General features: G+C 36.3%; 1 pseudogene; it reads right to left on the bottom strand.

Moving 5' to 3' along the window:
* Positions 1–15,813: 15,813 nt before the first annotated feature.
* Positions 15,814–17,857, bottom strand: LOC148566869 (uncharacterized; annotated as a pseudogene).
* Positions 17,858–18,282: the final 425 nt, after the last annotated feature.

Genomic DNA, 18,282 nt, shown 5'->3' with positions numbered 1-18,282 from the left:
GCAATCATGGAATAAGGGGGAAGTAGCGAGGAGTCTTTGCCGCTTGCGGTTTTCCGTTCTTCTTAACAACCTTGTTGATCCTCACTCTGGAGTTCTTATTAGTCTTTTGCTTTCATCTTGATGTCCCGCATCGCTTGCATTTAGACAACTCTTCGTTGCTGCCCTGGAATAACATGCAGTCATTTGGACATGTATCTATCTTTTTGTATGCGATACCGAGCTTCCTTATGATCATCTTGGCATCGTGCATAGTGCTCGGAATCTTTGCATTCTCAAAGGCATCCGCCAGCAACTCCAGTATCATTCCGAAGGCCTTGTCACTCACTCCGCACAGGGATTTTATATGATAGAGCCTCACCAAGAAAGACATCTTAGAGAACCTTGAACATCCCGGTTATAGCTCCTGCACTCCATCTTCGAGCAGGTCATGCAAGTTGCGGACCTCTCGACTACTTTCATTTGATAAGTATGGCAACTCCTCCCGATCCCTGCCAGCGTGTTCATTCACTGAATCGTCTTCATCGCCATGCATTCCTAGGAAGTTGAACGCCTCCTAAACCATGTCAAGCATTGGGTCATTGAGGTTTCTATCAGGTTCTACTACTTATCCTTCCATAGAGCTCTCTGCCACACGTCTCTCCCCGTGATGTACCCAAAATGTATAAGTAGAGGGGAAAGGTTTTATTATCAAATGATCATACGCATCCTCCCTAGTTTGGAGAAGGCAAAAATCGCATTTCAAACATGGACAATGTATCATCCCATCGGATGATGCATTGGCAAATGTGAAATCTAAGAATCTGTTCAAACTGTCCCTATACTCTGGACCAATTCGTGGCTTTGAAATCCAACTCTTATCAATGTCTACTTCAATTATATAATAGAACACCGAAAATTCAAATAATAAAGTCAGAGTATAAAGTAGATGCTAACAATAACTCTTAAAATAAAAAACACAAAACACAGATACTATCCTTCAAAACAATACGCATCACACAAGATAATTTATTAAAAGTTGCTTACTCATTGGAAAATTTTGCACTTTAGAAAAAAATTACTGGAATAAAGAAATGTTGGTCCCAAAGCCAAAATATTGAAATGAAAAATAAAACCTTACAAAAAAAGAAAAAAAGAGGCGTTATAGTTAGAGTTAAAATCATACTTAAGACAAAAGCATCGAAGAACTAAACAGTCCATTATAAAAGAAAAGGAATTTTAATAATTTTACAGTTAGAGAAATAAAAAATGAATAATAGATAAAGGGCTTAAGTTAACTAGTTTTAACATGCACATCAAGCTTATAAATAGATTTAAGTTTGGTAACTTACTAGATGTGTACTTTTCAATTAAATAATATTAAGTAATTTGCAACACTAATATGGAAAACTAACTATTATATACGTACAGCCACAATATTATTGTTATTGTATATTATCATGACAGTGCGATTCACCTTTATTATTATCTGGATGATTAAATAAATGAGCTGCTTGCAACTTGCTAAGGTGAATATGAACGAACAATCTGAAAACTAGTATCGGCTATGGAATAATTTACTGCATTATCCAATAATTTACTGCATTATCTATGTGTCATCCATAACAGTCATATCTACACTTCTATAACGAACATTAAATTCTTATTTCCTAGTACTTGATAAAAGGATTTAGGGGCTCACACAATAATCATGCACTTCTATCTAAAACGACACACCGAGCTTTCTTCCCATCCAATTACAATGAGTAAAAGTACAATAAAAATAATAATTATTTATTTTTATGTACTAGTAGTAAAAAATAATTACTTTTTTAACTGTGTAGACAAGATTTATATATACACCTGCTCTTACCAAATAACAATAATTTGAGTGCCAAAATTTTACCAAAAGATAAGAAAATTGTGAGAAAATATAGGGGAAATTTGAAAGCATGCTAATGGAAGTTCAAATTAGCTTCATGATTTAATCATAGCACTCCTACATTTTACTGTTCCAAGTTGGTAGAACAACTTAAGCCAAATAACAAATAGATCCAAGAAGTGGTCTGCCATTAATTTATAGGTCTTTAGATTAAAAAAAATACTTGGTAAATTCTTGAAAAGATTTTGTGAAAGACTCATTGCTTCATAACAAATGAAGTACCTGTGACAGTTGAAGGTACAAGGACGCACCCTAGATAATTTATATCAAATCCCAAAGATATCCGCTCGTTGGAGAACCTGCTTCAAGGGTTTTAGTTTTATCCTATGTCATCGAAGAAAACAGAACCCATAAATTATCTCACAAGCGTTTAAAAATTAAGTTAGAAAAAGAGAAAAAGAAGATGGTAACAAACATTTGAAACTAATGATTAACTAAACCTAAAATATTTGTGTGAAAATTCAGATAATCCAAAAAATGACATAATTGACTGTGAACATAGTAACATAAAGAATTTAAATATGCACAGGTTCAGAAAAGGTTAAAAAGCACACAAGTGTTAAGCCTTCGACTCTTCTAGCTTTCTCTCTATCTCAAAATAAGTGTATGATTTCAAGAATAACATTGGTTTCACGCGAGAAAAGTGAGGGAAATGAACAATAGAGAGTAGAAAGATAAAAGCAGTGCAGTTATAGATGAATGTCATCTCAAGTAGTATCATTCTCTAAGGTTCAGTAAGTACAAAAGCAACACAATGCATTCATCAGAAGATAATAAAGGCTTTATCTGACAGCTGGATCCTTTTCTCATCCAAATTTCAGTCTTACACCTTCACCTGATACCCATACTTACATTTCCACCTTCAAAAATGATGTATAAGTACATAGATATCAACTTAACAAGTGTGTAGATGTAGCCGTTGTAAAATAGTGAGAAATCATTAAATTCTTGCAAATTTAAAATTAAGAGTCTATAAAGATTTGTTCATTCTAATTGATGTGGAGATTTTGTCCTAATCTATTAAGTCATTATAATTGATGTGGAGATTTTGTCATGATCTCTTACTAATGTTGATTATAAAAGGAGTATCTTTATTATGTTGGATTTAGGAATCAAAGTCCTTCAAAAGCAGAAAAATAGAACTATTTGTTGAGGAAGAAAAGGGCCCACCCACAAAAATAACTTGGTTGAGGCCTTGAGGGTATGCAATTCATTTACTCTGCCATTAATGGAACAGCAAGCAACTGGCATATGCCTGCTATATACTCTCAAATAATCTTTACTTGTATGTTTAACGGTTGAGTTAAAGATAAATGGGGTCCAAATGTGGGGCAATTACATGATTTTGGTCCCTTTGCAAAATCCATGGCCTAAAACCCACATTTATGTGTTCCTTTGATGCAATATAAAATCTAATTCTTCTCTCTTTCTCTCTCACTCTCCTGTCTCCACTTCCTTTGGTTTTACACTTATGGTGCATATATATCAAGTTACAAATTGCAAGTTTACTCTCTCAGCAAAGTTGCATCATGTAAGTGAAATTTGAAACAACAAACGTATAAAACTTCAAATGCACTTGTAACATATCAATGTCATTCATTTCAGTAATTACATTACATATGAATCGAGAGTGAATTGAGCAACAGTTTGATACGGAATTGAGAGAAAGCGAATCTGCTTATATATTACAGAGAATTGAGAAAAATGAAAATGAAAAACAGTCAATGGACAAATAAACCCACGTCGAAAACAATTAAAAAAATGAAACAAAAAACAGAAAAAAAAAACTCTATCAAAGCACTTGACTCAATTCCAAACTCTATAAAACTCTATAAAGAAGAAGAATAATAACAAACTTATTTATATGATTTGAATCAATTCCCCAAACTTATTTATAGTATTCCTGCACTGTTATGGTTAACAAATTCAGAATTATAGTTATGTGGAAACAATTCAGAGTCACACTACTTAAATTAAAAACACACTTACATACATAAACTTAGCCATGGTGAACTTTTGCTACAAATGTTAACAAAGAGCACACATGATCTTAGATATTAGATAACATTTAGAAATAGCTCATTGCAAATCTGATGCATTTTAAGAATTCTTTCAACTCAATCATGGTTGTATCTAACAGTTTCATGTGATGGAAAACACAATCAGCAGAGAAAAAAAAAAGAGAACACTAAACTCTGTTTTATAGCTATTTTGTTCTGTTTTATTTTTGCTTGTATATTTTCTAGTAAAAATTTTTGTCTTGATTTCCTACTCCATTGACATACCACAGAAGGAAAATCTGTGAGTGCTCTTGGATAAATGGTACTAATCACATGGCTTTGGGTGGTTTTAAGTAGCAAATCAAACTATATAGCTAGCCTAACATCCATCTTCACATTGCAGCCGTTATCATCCATATATTTTCAGTAAAGAATTGGGAACAATTAAATTGGGAATAGCTCAGGGAGTGAATTGGGACTAGGGTTCGAACTAGATTAGGGACCAAATTCGGAACTGATGGGTAAACAAATTTGGTACAGATAGATCCGATCAACAACCAAAATTATTCAATTCAAACAAAGGTACCAGGCCAACACATGAAATTGGAAGAGCAAGAAAAGGGGGAGAGAGCAAACCTAAAAGGGAGGAGAGGGTGCGGTCGAACGGGGCACAACAGGGTACGGAGGAAGGTTGAGGATGAAGACACAGGGGCGGTCGGGAAGCCTCGCGAGGAAACCGGAACATGCATAGCAGAGGAACGAACAACGGACGTGCATATCCACCCCCTTTCGCACGCAGGAGATATGCAGCAGCTTCAGCAGATCTGTGACCCAGAACGATGTGGCGGCTGCAGCTGATGGAAGGAATGTATAACGCGGGAGTGAGTCTTGGACCTGGTGATTGGCGCCTTTGCCCCCTTTTGGGTTCGTGCGTAAACGAGGGAAATTAGATCTGGCTTCCTCCAATTCTTAGTTGTTTTGTCACTCTGATCTTTATGAGATTTGCTGCGTTTAAGGGACAAAACCGCAGCTATGAAGTCCGGTCTTTGACAGACAGAGAATCTGCTACAAAAATCGCAGCTCCTCCATCAACCTGCAGCGGTTTGGGGAGACGCTGGAATTTGGGCGCTGCTAAGGAGCGCTTCTCTTGTAGTGCCATGTGATAGTCATGATTACATAATGTAGTTCAATAAGCAGTTTCACCACCTAGGTTTGTGCATTTATATTTGTATTACATTTATAAAGGTATATATATGACAAATCAATAATATAAAAGTCTTGAATTCGTACGAACCATTAATCCAACAAGTCACAATATAAATTAATTCAAGAATTATATACTAATTTGAGATTAATCTCCTCCAAATTCATAGCTACTTCATCAAATTCAATATCCAAAGGAAAAAATACAAACAGTCACATTGTTCAATTTAGTCCCAATATTTCATAAGATAAGCCAGACTAATAATAAAGCGTTAAGTCAGCAGATATCATTCTCCTCTGGAGTTTTATTGAGGTCAAAGGTTATGATGGAAGGTTGTTGTTCTTTAGAGACAACCTCATCAGAACTATCTGGCACAACGTCTTCTTCGAGCATTGAATCTTGAACTATCTCGCCTGTCTCTTCCGGATCTTCTTGAGTCTTTTCCCGAGCCAAATATGACGGATACACCATAAGCAACCAAGTTAATAGAATTTACAAATTTTACAAAAACCAAATCACAAAATATCTCCATGTTATAAATTGCTGGTTTGGCTTACGTTCCCAAAGTTTCCTAAGACCTCTTTCTATAAGAGTGAATTCATCCCGAGACGCAATTTCAAGTTCAACCTGCAGCCTATTCTGATAGCGTGCCTGCACAAATTCAAAGATGTTTCAGCTGGAAAGGTGCAGTAATTGGTAGCTAGAAGTCATCAACAACACTAACCAGAGGCACTTTTAAGATACTTCAGATAAAATAGACTCTCCCATTTCTTTGAATATAACCTTCACAACTGAGTGATAGTGTAAAACACACTAACTTCTAATAAATACGCAAAAACACAACCATCTCTCTAATATAAAATTAAAAGGTATACTAGTCCTACTAGTAAGCAGCTCATGTTAATCAAAATGAGAGCAGTAATTTAAATTGGTTTTAATAGTATTTGTTTTGAATAAAATTAGAACTAATAGAAAAATTTAGACAAAATAGTTACTAATATTCTAAAAAGTCAATCACTTACACATACACACACAACACAATTACACAGCATATACCCAAACATGCTTCATTTATAATTTCTTATATTCTACATTGAATAAGGTGACACAAGGATGAAGCTTGATCCACTTTTCAACAAAGATTTTATAGAAACAAGGGGTTTCAAAGTGAGTGGCCATTTTTGTGAAACATATCAATTCTTCTTGCATTGCACTCAAGTAAAAGTAATTAGGTCATTCTGGTTTCATTCTTTTTTTTCTTCCAAATTGGAGACATCAGAGATCAGACATTGACATAGACCTTTGCGTGAAGTAGAAATAAAATATACTTCTTATTACATTTAGTTATTTAATTAATTAAAATTCATTATTCATATAGGTTAATTCTCATTCTCATTCTCATCATTGCATCGTAGTCCATTATGTGTGAGAGAGAGAGAGAAAAGGTCTTTTTATCTCAATCTCAATGTAATTCAATTCTGAAGAGTGAAAAACATAGCTCCTACCATAGTAAGTTCTTTACCAAAACAACTAGAAGAAATTGTCTTCTATGCTTCAAACTCATGAGAACCTTAGATTTGAATCGTATTTGACTAGAGAGCTCAAAAGTGCATTCTGCTGTTCAAATTTTTCTTGTTTTCCTTTTTTGTTTTACACTTACCAATCAGACACAATCATTTTCAGAACCAGCCAGATCAAACAGAAATATAATTGCCAGGCATAGGTGTTCTATTCTACCTACAAATTACCAGGTTTAGGACAACACCTGGAATCTGGAAGGAAAATATAAGAAAGAAGAAAAGAAAAAGAATACAATATACAATAAGGAGGAATAAAGTATGAAGCCATCCTGAATCAGATTGATAAAATAATCTTCAAAATAAATTATAAGCAAGATATCAAAATCATTCAAGCACACAAAGTACTAAATAGAAGAAAGGTTACAGGGAGTATCTTAGAGACACCAGATCATTTCTAAAATAGGATAAAAAAAAAAGAGCAAATTACCATGTTTGCACTTCAATAATTATCTATCGAAGTAAATTTACTACTATAACTTCTACATCAGCAAGTAAATTATAAAATGAAATCTGTATCTTTTCTAAAGCTTGATGCGAAGTGCTAGGTCAGCTATTGTAAAACTTGATTCCCAGTCCTAAATTACATCCACATCCAGTTCTTGGTTTTCAACTCTCTTCTTCCAAACAATCTCCTTACTAAGTAAAAAGAAAAAAAAAAGAACAGACTAATCGAGGAACATGCATATATTTATTGACTTTCCCATTCAGTACCTCATTTCAAAAAATAAAGAAAAGCAATCGGCCATATCACCATTGAATTAAAAAATTGTACCCAAGTAGATGGCTAAACAAATCACAATAAATCCAAACTTTACTTGCACCTCCTCCAATATTTGTTGCTTTAAGAAATAGGTTCGTGCTAGTGATGAACCCAAAGCCGAATTTCTTGCGGTACTTTGTTGCGAATTGAAGCAATCCCTGCAATGTCTAGGGTTTCAAATATGTTAGGCCCTTCGAAAGTTACTTTTAATTAAAGACAATAAAATATCTGGATTGACTATGGCATGTTGAAATAAAGCCAAACAACCTTTATACGAGCAGAAATATGACAACATACCGTCCTAATATCCCCATGCGCAACAGTAATAGCATCACCTATGTGCCTGTGTGCTGAGAATGTATCCAGCCATGACTGAATTGGCAACGTGTTGAACCACAGGTCTCTTGCGAATGATGTTGCGTGCTCCAGCGAAGAGAACGGGGAGGCCTCAACCATCGCCTTGCAAAACAAGATGCTAGAGGCTACAAGAAATAGGTCCCTCTCTTCCAATTTCCCTGGCAACTCCGATCATGTCAGCCAATATATAAAGTCAATTACAATCTAGTAACATCCTACTAAATTAAATAAATTGAGGACAAAATATGTTAAAAAAATAACATGTTCCAGGTAAATTAATTGTAAATAAAGAGCAATATACATCAAGTGTTTCCATGTTCTAAAAATCTATTATATGCTAGTTCCTAATTAATAATTATACAATTTTATATCCCTCAACAGTGCCATACACGGAAAAATAGTGCACATGTCCTAAATTAGTATCTGAAGACATCTATATATAGGCAGCCTCTTCGCAATTATCGATGGCATCAGTGGTTGGTTCCTCTAAATCGTCGTCCTGTCTCAATGACAAACCTTCGACGTCAAACTCAGCCAACCCAATCAGAATCGGTTGGGGAGAAAGTTTGAACTGACATTGTCCTATATCTTCACCCATTTCAAATATGTCCCTTGGGTTCACATGGACTACCACACTCCATTCTTTATCAGTGTCATCCTCCACATAGTATACTAGGTGAGCCTCGGATGCAAGAATATACGGTTCATCATCTTCTCAAACACCAGTATGAATTGGATGGGAGAAGTTAACTACTGTGTGTCCCAAAGAGTCTTGTTTTATGCCTCTGCCAAAGGTGGTGTTTGCCCAGATACATCTAAACAAGACGACTGTGAACTTACCACTATAATTTAACTCAATGATGTTTAAGAGTTTTCCGTAATACGAGACGCCACCAACAGCAACATTACTGTCGCGCTTGCTTGCATAACTCCTAGTGTCAGAAGTGACATACACCCCACTATTTTGGGTTTTCAACCCTTCCTCTCTCGATAGGGTTCTAAATTTAAATCCATTTACGTTGTAAGATGTATAGCGGCTAGCTTGAACATTGGGCCCACATGCAAGCCATTGCAATTCGTTCGGGTGCATGGTGCTTCCCAATGGAACTTGGCAGTTGATAAATTACATGTTTCATGATCTTGAGATACGAACAATATGACACCATTTGAATATGTAAATGTATAAATGATACCAGGATTCACCTTACGCTTGAAGTTCGCAGATGCGACGCGGACGCGTCATTCACGCGTTTGCATTGCTTAACGTCGGGGCAGCTATAGCATATTATATATCAAATCGAAGTTCCGGATGTTAGCTTTCCAACGCAACTGGAACCGCATCGTTTGGACCTCTGTAGCTAAAGTTATAGCCATTTGAGTGCGAAGAGGTCAGGCTGGACAGCTTAGCAGTTTCTCCAACTACTTGTATTCCTTCCACTTTTGCATGCTTCCTTTCTATCCTCTGGGCCATTCCTGCCCTGTAATCTCTAAAATCACTTAACACATATATCAAGGCATCTAATGGTGATAAGAGAGGATTAATATTAGCAATATAAAGGCCAAAGAAGCATGTTTTCAATTATAGCACAAAATCAGGAAGGAAGACATAAAGCATGCGATTAGTATGAATAAATGGGTAAAGAGTTGATAAAAACCACTCAATTGAGCACAAGATAAACCATGAAATAGTGGTTTATCAACCTCCCCACACTTAAACATTAGCATGTCCTCATGCTAAGCTCAAGAGAAGCTATAAAGTAACGAAGAGGAATGATAGAATGTATGAAATGCGACCTATCTATATGAATGCAACTACATACAAAATGATTCTACCTACTTGGTTAAAAATAAATAAGTTCTCCAAGACAAATATAAATCAAATTCCACTAATCTAAATCATACAATAAAAGACAAGTAAACTTGTAAGAAGATATCTCATGAAAGCAGGGAACATAGAATTAAGCATTGAACCCTTACTGGTAGTGTATATGCACTCTAATCACTCAAGTGTATAGGGTAATTCACTCTACTCTTCTCTAGTCATGCTTTCTAAACTTTGTTCTTCATCTTACCAATCAACAAAAATTTAATGTACCAATGCAAACATCATGAGGTCTTTTCAAGGTTGTAATGGGGCTAAGGTAAGGGTGAGGGTATATATATATATGGCTAAGTGAGCTTTATAAATTGAATCTTTAATTAACCTAAGCTTTCACCTAACATACATATACTCTATATATTTTTAAATTCATGCTTAGCTACCCAAAATTCTCACTTTTGTATCACATACTCATGTATTAACTTTTCTTTAATTTTATCATATATGCATTGATTTTTTTTCATTAATTTAACATTGGGGTAATTTTGTCCCCTTATTTAATTTGCTCTTTTTTCTTTTCTTTTTCTCTTTCTCTTTTTTTTTTAAATATAAAAATAAACATAACTTATCAATGCACATGGATTTTTAATTTTTCTAGTCTCACATGAGTAGGTACCCAAATTCCAAATATTTTATCAAATTAAAAATATAATACATTCCCTTATTAACCCATGTTCCCACAGTTTTCCCACACTTAATTGTTACACAATCCCTATCTTAAGCTAACCAAAGATTCAATTGGGATATTTAATTATTTTTCTGCTTAAGGCTAGTGATGTGGTAAAATACAGAACAAATGGGGATTAAAAGGCTCAAAGTAGCTGACAAGGGTGATTTAAAGGGTAGGCTTATTTGGGATAAGTGAGCTAAAATTAAACAATGGCCTCAATCATATGCAAGCATGTAAATACACTAAATATTGGACATATAGACTGAAACAAAGTAAAGATCACAATTATAGAGAAGTAAACACACAAGAATAAAATATTTATGGTTAAATAATGTAACCATATAAATAAGCTGAAATCTCACAGGTTGTGTGTTTTTTAGCTATAATTCATGTTCCAAATACAACTTCCAAACAAGTTTTAACATAAAAAAAAATTTTCAATTTAAATTAGTGAAATTTTTCAAAAATAGAGTTACTTTAACCAAGTAGTAACTAAATGTACAAAATCAAATAAACATGCAATCAAATATGCAGATGTAACAATGAACAAATAAAGAAAATAAGATTATTGGTGTTGAAAAGAAGGTAACTAACCCATGGAGATCGGTATCGACCTCCCCACACTTAAAGATTGCACCATCCTCGGTGCATGCTAAGATGTGCAAGTGGACGGGGGTTGTGGTTCCTCAGCTGGGGCTCTTTTTGTTCCTTTCCTTGCCGGTGGTTTGGAAGTAGCTTTCTCTTTACCTTTCTTGGTGGCCATCCTGAAAAGGGAAGAAGAAATTAACTTAAATTCAAAGGGATAGAGCAAGGAAGAGAATAGGAGAGGTGGTAATTAATGCACATTAAAAGATAAATGATGTTGACACATGGTCATGACTACATGTGAAAAATCATAAACGGGAATATAGCAGTGCATATGAAGACAATTAAATGCAAGGTGTTTATTGGCATGCAGGCAAAGGCATGAGTAGCATAGATCAAGCATTTAATGTCCAATTTAAATTACCAAGTCTTTCATACTAACAACCTGTTTGTAAGAACAATTATATTAAATTAATAAAATATAAAAAGGAAATTTGTGAAAAACAGGCATCAGAATAGTAGAATGGAATAATCTAGAAAAATGCATAATGCCATATGAGCTTTTTCACAAACACATAGCATGCATGGTAAATAAGCTATTGAAAGTATTAAATTGAACATGCAAGCAACCCTTTAAAACATAATATATAATTGTCAAACAAATCTTGAATAATCCACAAAAATATATAAAAAAATTACCCAAATAAATTGCTAACACCAATGAAAGTAATGCAATGAATGAAAGTATGCAAATAAATTAAATGAAATAGAATGGAAGTGAAGAAGGATGATGAAGAAAAAGGAAGTGGGAAAGAAGGAAGGAAGAAGAAAAGATAGAAGAAATTAGGATTAGAAAAGAAAAGATAAGAGAATTGGCACTAACCTGGATAGGTTGTGTGACGCTGGCGACGCGTTCGCGTGGGTGACGCGGTCGCGTGGTGCGCAATAAGGTCAGGCGACGCAGACGCGTGGCCTGATTTGTGCGATTGGCGCGAGTGTAGCCTCGCGCTTGCATAACTCTTTGTTCAAAACTTAGTTTTGCCAAAATCCAGGGTGACGCGGTCGCGTGGTCGACGCGATCGCGTGAGTGGCCATCATGGGATATGACGTGGACGCGTGAGCCATGCGTCCGTGTGGTAAGGCGTGTGCGATCAGCACCAGTCCAGCACCACTCTTGCACAACTTTCGGTCGTGCACCCTTTCTTACGTCGATTTCCAGGTGATGCGACCGCGTGAGTGACGCGGTCGCGTGGGAGCCATTTTTCCCACATGACGCGGACGCGTCAGCGATGCCGCCGCGTCGCGTGCGTGCTTCTCTTTTTTTTATGCAGGATGCAAAATGATATGGATGTTACGAGAAATTCCAGGTTCAATGAAATAAAATAAAATAAAACTCAAACAAAACGAAATAAAATTAAAATTAAAATTGAAAAGGAACGATCATACCATGGTGGGTTGTCTCCCACCTAGCACTTTTAGTTGAAGTCCTTAAGTTGGACATTTGGTGAGCTCCCTGTTATGGTGGCTTGTGCTTGAACTCATCCAGGAATCTCCACCAATGTTTGTGATTCCAATGACCTCCGAGATCCCAAACAAGGCACGTAAAGCCCTTGAGCATTTTTAAATAGGTTCTCAGGCTTCCAGTGTGCTGAATGTCAGAACAGACTCCAGGATCCCAAACTTTGCTTTTACACCCGTCTTTGTGTTGATCATCATGATTCCATCCGGGTAGCAAGCAATCTGAATTCTCACTAAAGTGGCCAAACAACTTCCTAGACCCATTCAGTTGAGTTTTACACCAACCTTTGCGTTTAAACTTAAAGCTTCCAACCATAATGAACCTTGCAGGACAATTCTTACCATTGACCATCTTCCTCTTACTCTTAATGCCACAAGGAGCTCTAAGTTGACCATCCGTCTCCAGTAGCCCATATTCAAGTGGAATTAGAAAGCTAAGGGATATAAATTTTACCCACTTGAATGTTGTGAAGGATGATGGCAACTTAGGGGGAAGGGTCTCTAATAACTTTGGCAAGGTGATTTCAAGCTCCACTCCCTTGTGCTCTTTGACAACTTCCACCTCTTTGCAAACTTCTTTGATTTCAACCTCTTCCTCTTGGTAGCCTTCTTCCAATTCAATCTCTTCTTCATTACTTACCAAGGGCATGGGAGGCTGTGCTTCTTCTTCTTTAATCTCCATTTCTTGACCGACCTCTTCCAAGTCCTTAATCATGATATGCCTTGGAAGGAGGTTCTATGTCTTGACTTTCCCATGGAGGTTCAGCATCTCCCAAGTCTTCAACCACTTCTTCTTCTTCAATAATTCCGGCTTCTTCCACTTATTTCAGTACAAAGTCATGCTCCGTACTGTCTACTGGAGTTTCTAGTATCTCCTTCATGCTACGTTCTTCATTAGATTGTCCACATGAAGCCATGGGGGTTCCTTGAGTGTCCGAACGTCGGGAAGCTAATTGATTTATTGCTTGATTCAATTGATGAAGTGTGGCATTAAATTTTTCAATTGTTTCTTTGAGTTGCTCCGTTGATGCTTGGGGTGATGGATATGGACATGATGCATAGGGAGGTGGTGGTTCTTGAGAGTAATTGGGTTGGAATGGGGTGGTTCTATATATGGTTCATATGGTTCATAAGGTGGTTGGTATGGTGGATGAGGGTTAGGATCATATGGAGGTGAATGGCAGTAGTTGGCATGTGAGTGTGGTGGTTCAAAGTTGTGTTGAGGAAAGGGTTTATAGGCATATGGTGGTGGTTGTTGATAGTCCATTGGAGGTGGTTGTTGCCATGAGGGTTTATCAAATCCTTGTGGCTCCTCCCATCTTTGATTGTTCCAACCTTGATGCCTGTTCTCATTGTAATTTCCTCTTCCTACAACATAATTGTAACCAGACTCATAGCCAAAGGGGTGAGAGTTCATGATAGCAAATAAAAATTTAAAAACGAAAATGAAAACAAATTGAAATTAAAAGGTTATTGAAAATTAAATTTTGAAATTTAAATATTGAAATTTGATTTTTGAAATAAGATAAGATAAGATTTTGAAAAAGATATGATTTTTTGAAAAAGATTTAAATTTTGAAATTTTAAATTTTAAATTTTGAGATTTGAATTTTAAATTTTTTATTTTGAATTTTTGAATTTAATGAGGAAAGAGAAAAACAATAAAATGACACCAAACTGAAAATTTTTAGATCAAAACGAAGAAAATAACTAAGAACAACTTGAAGGTCAAGATGAACACGAAGAACAACTTGAAGATCAAGATGAACACCAAGAACAAAATTTTTTTGAAAATTTTTTTTATAACTAAATAAAAACCAATAACCTCTTAATTTACGAAAAAGTAAAAATAAAAACAAAAATAAAAACAAATAAACAAGTAAAAAGAAAATATTTACAATAACCAATAATAAGGCACACGTTTGCAATTCCCCGGCAACGGCGCCATTTTGAAGAGAGCGGAAGATTGATGGTTTAGAAGTTATAGTAAACCTTTCTTACAAACGTTTTGGTTGTCACAAGTAACAAACTCCTTTAAAATTGATAACCGAGTATTTAAACCTCGGGTCGTCTTCTCAAGGAATTGCAGGGAAGTATGTTCTTATTATTGGTTATGAGTCTTGTAAATTGGGGGTTTTGAAAGTAAGGAAGCAGTATGTTGAATGATAAGAAGAATAAAATAAATAAATAACTATAAAATAAACTCTTAGCAAGGTATGAGGAATTGGAAGTCCTATCCTAGTTATCCTTATCAATTGTAATGAGAATTTGATTTTTCTCCCACTTTGTTAACCTCTAACTATGAAGGTAAGTTAAGTGGATGAATTAATTTTTGATTCCTCAGGTCCTAGTCTTTGAAAGGCTAGAGTTATTGGAACTCGAATTAATTCTTGAAGAATTCCAATTTTCAATCAACAATGAGTTTGATAACTCAAGAGTCACCAATTATTTAACCAAAGCCAAAAGGGAAAATATCTAAATTAAATTAAAAGCATTCATATAAATAAAGTAAAGCAAAATTAAATCTGAAAATACCTCGAATTGCATTCACAAAAGAAATTAAATCTAACATGGATATTCATAAATTAAATTAGAAAAATAAATAAAAGGAACATTGAACCTGTGATGAAGAAGAAATAATCCTAAATCCTAAAACTAAATCCTAAGAGAGAGGAGAGAACCTCTCTCTCTCTAAAAACTACATCTACTCCTAAAATTGTGAATGTGAAAACTTGATTATGAATGGATGCATTCTCCCATTTTATAGCCTCTAATCTGTGTGTTCTGGGCTGAAAACTGGGTCAAAAATAGCCCAGAAATCGCTCCCAGCGATTTCTATTACGTTCAGGTCGCGGGAAGGTGACGCGGAGGCGTCGTCCACGCGGTGGCGTGGATTGAAGTTCGCAGATGCGATGTGGGCGCGTCATTCACGCGTTTGCGTCACCTAAAATTGGAGCAGCTATGTCATATTATATATCAAATCGAAGCTCCGGACGTTAGCTTTCCAACGCAACTGGAACCGTATCGTTTGGACCTCTGTAGCTAAAGTTATAGCCGTTTGAGTGCGAAGCGGTCAGGCTGGACAGCTTAGCAGTTTCTCCAACTTCTTGTATTCCTTCCACTTTTGCATGCTTCCTTTCTATCTTCTGGGCCATTCCTACCCTGTAATCTCTGAAATCACTTAACACACATATCAAGGCATCTAATGGTGATAAGAGAGGATTAATATTAGCAATATAAAGGCCAAAGAAGCATGTTTTCAATCATAGCACAAAATCAGGAAGGAAGACATAAAGCATGCGATTAGTATGAATAAATGGGTAAAGAGTTGATAAAAACTACTCAATTGAGCACAAGATAAACCATGAAATAGTGATTTATCAGGTACTTTCCGTCTTCCCATGGCCACAAATCATGCTTGATTCCCATCGATTGGAGGTCTCTTCGAGCTTTAATGTGGTCTTTAGACTTACCTTTCTCGTTCATTATGGTGAAAACTATGTTGTCGCACACATTCTTATCTATGTGCATGACATCAAGGTTGTGACGCAATCCATTGTTCTCCCAATATGGCAGCTCAAAGAATATACTTCTCTTCTTCCAAGGAGTCTCGTCTTGCATGGCAGTTTGCTGTTCGCATGTCCTTTTCCCCGTAACCGATTGCACCTTGCCAAGTTGGACATGCACACCCTCTAACTGCCGGACAATGTCTCCACCAGAGACTTTGATAGGTGGACCTCTATCCTCTATCTTTCCATCAAAGGAGTACCGATCTTTTCTGTATTTGTGGTCATGATTCAGAAAGCGACGATGACCCATGAAACACCATTTCTGGCTGTGTGTGAGCCGGTTAGTTTCAGCATCCAAATTGCACGCAGGACAGGCTCTCCTACCGTACGTGTTCCACCTAGATAAGTTGCCCAGGCCTGGAAAATCACTTATTGTCCACATCAACGCAACATACATCTTGAAGGTTTTTTTCTCGACTGCATCATAAGTTTCAACACCCCTCCATAATTGCTTCAACTCGGTGATCAACGGCTCTAGGTACGCATCTATGTCATTTCCAAGCATTTTAGGACTAGCAATAATCATAGAGAGGATAAACAAAGTGGGTTTCATGCAAATTCAAGGCGTCATGTTATATGGGATAAGAACTACGGGCCAAATTGAGTACTTCGAGCTCATGTTCCCAAAAGGGTTAAAGCCATCGCTGGCTAATGCTAGGCGAACACTGCGCAGATCACGAGAGAAGTCGGGATATCGTATGTCAAATGACTTCCATGCCTCGGCGTCCCTTGGATGCCTATACATACCATCAGAGTTAGGACCTCTCTTATGCCACAGCATGTCAACGGCTGTCTTACTAGACATATATAACCTCTGCAATCGTGGAATAAGGGGGAAGTAACGAAGAATCTTCGTCGCCTGTGGTTTGCTATTCTTCTTAACAACCATCTTGATCCTCACCCTAGAGTTCTTCTTAGTCTTATGCTTCCATCTCGATGTCCCACACTGCTTGCATTTGGTCAACTCTTGGTCGTTGCCTTGGTATAGCATGCAGTCATTTGGACATGCATCTATCTTCTTGTACGCGAGACCTAGTTTTCTTATGACTTTCTTGGCATCGTGAACAGTGGATGGAATCTGGGCATGCTCAAAGGCGTCTGCGAGCAACTCCAAAATCATTCCGAAGGCCTTATCGCTCACTCCGCACATGGACTTTATGTGATAGAGCCTCACCAAGAAAGACAACTTAGAGAACTTTGAACATCCTGGGTATAACTCCTACTCCCCGTCTTCGAATAGGTCGTGAAAGTTGCGGGTCTCTCGAATAGGTTTTTGTATAGGTAAGGCAACTCATCCATAGCGCCGCCGTCATGTTCATTCTCTGAGTCTTCTTCGTGGCCGGGAAGTCCTGAGAAGTTGAATGCCTCGTGGACCATATCAAGCATCGGGGCGTTGAAATTTTGTTCAGATTGATCTTCTTGTCCATCACAAGAGCTCTCGACCCCGCGTCTCTCACCTTGATGGATCCAAAATGTGTAACTAGACGGGAAAGTGTTTATCACCAAATGATCGAACACATCCTCTTTATTTTGTAAGAGGCGGAACCCACACTTCGGATATGGACAACGTATCATCCCATCGGATGATGCATTGGCAAATGCAAAATCTAGGAATCTGGTCAAATCGTTCCTATATTCTGCACTAACTCGCGACTTTGAAATCCAACTCTTATCAATATCTAGTTTAATGAAAAAATAGAACGACGACACATAGTAAAACAAAGTCAGACCATGAGAAAAAAGTAAATAATTAACACTTGATATAGAATGCGAGAATAACTCTTAAACCGAATAATAAAACACACATTTACTAGCATCCAGGATAATACACAGCTAACAAAAAAATAAAAGAAAATTGCTTACTCATTGAATAATTCTGCACTTTCAAAAGAAATTACTGGAAGAAAGAAACTCTGGGTCCAATGCCAAATATTTGAAATGGAAAATAAAATTCCTTCTTTAAAAAAGAAAAAGAAAAAGAGGTATATTATATTAATCTGAGAAATAATAAAATGATAAATTAATATAGTATTACAATATATTAGGGGTGTTCAAGTTCAGTTGACCTTTTTATGTTTAATATTTAATTCTTAAAGAATCAGTTTGAAGTTCTTATATATTAAAATTGCAGAACTGAAATTATATGAAATCTGACTCACCCATTAATTATATCAAATAAGAACACAAGATATATAATAAAATAAATGAAGACTTCATTTGAGTATGGAATAAATACGATTGA

Source organism: Arachis ipaensis, chromosome B4, assembly GCF_059453495.1.
Source record: "Arachis ipaensis isolate K30076 ecotype BB chromosome B4, ASM5945349v1, whole genome shotgun sequence".
Lineage (NCBI taxonomy): Eukaryota > Viridiplantae > Streptophyta > Magnoliopsida > Fabales > Fabaceae > Arachis > Arachis ipaensis.
This window is presented reverse-complemented; position numbering and strand designations above follow the sequence as displayed.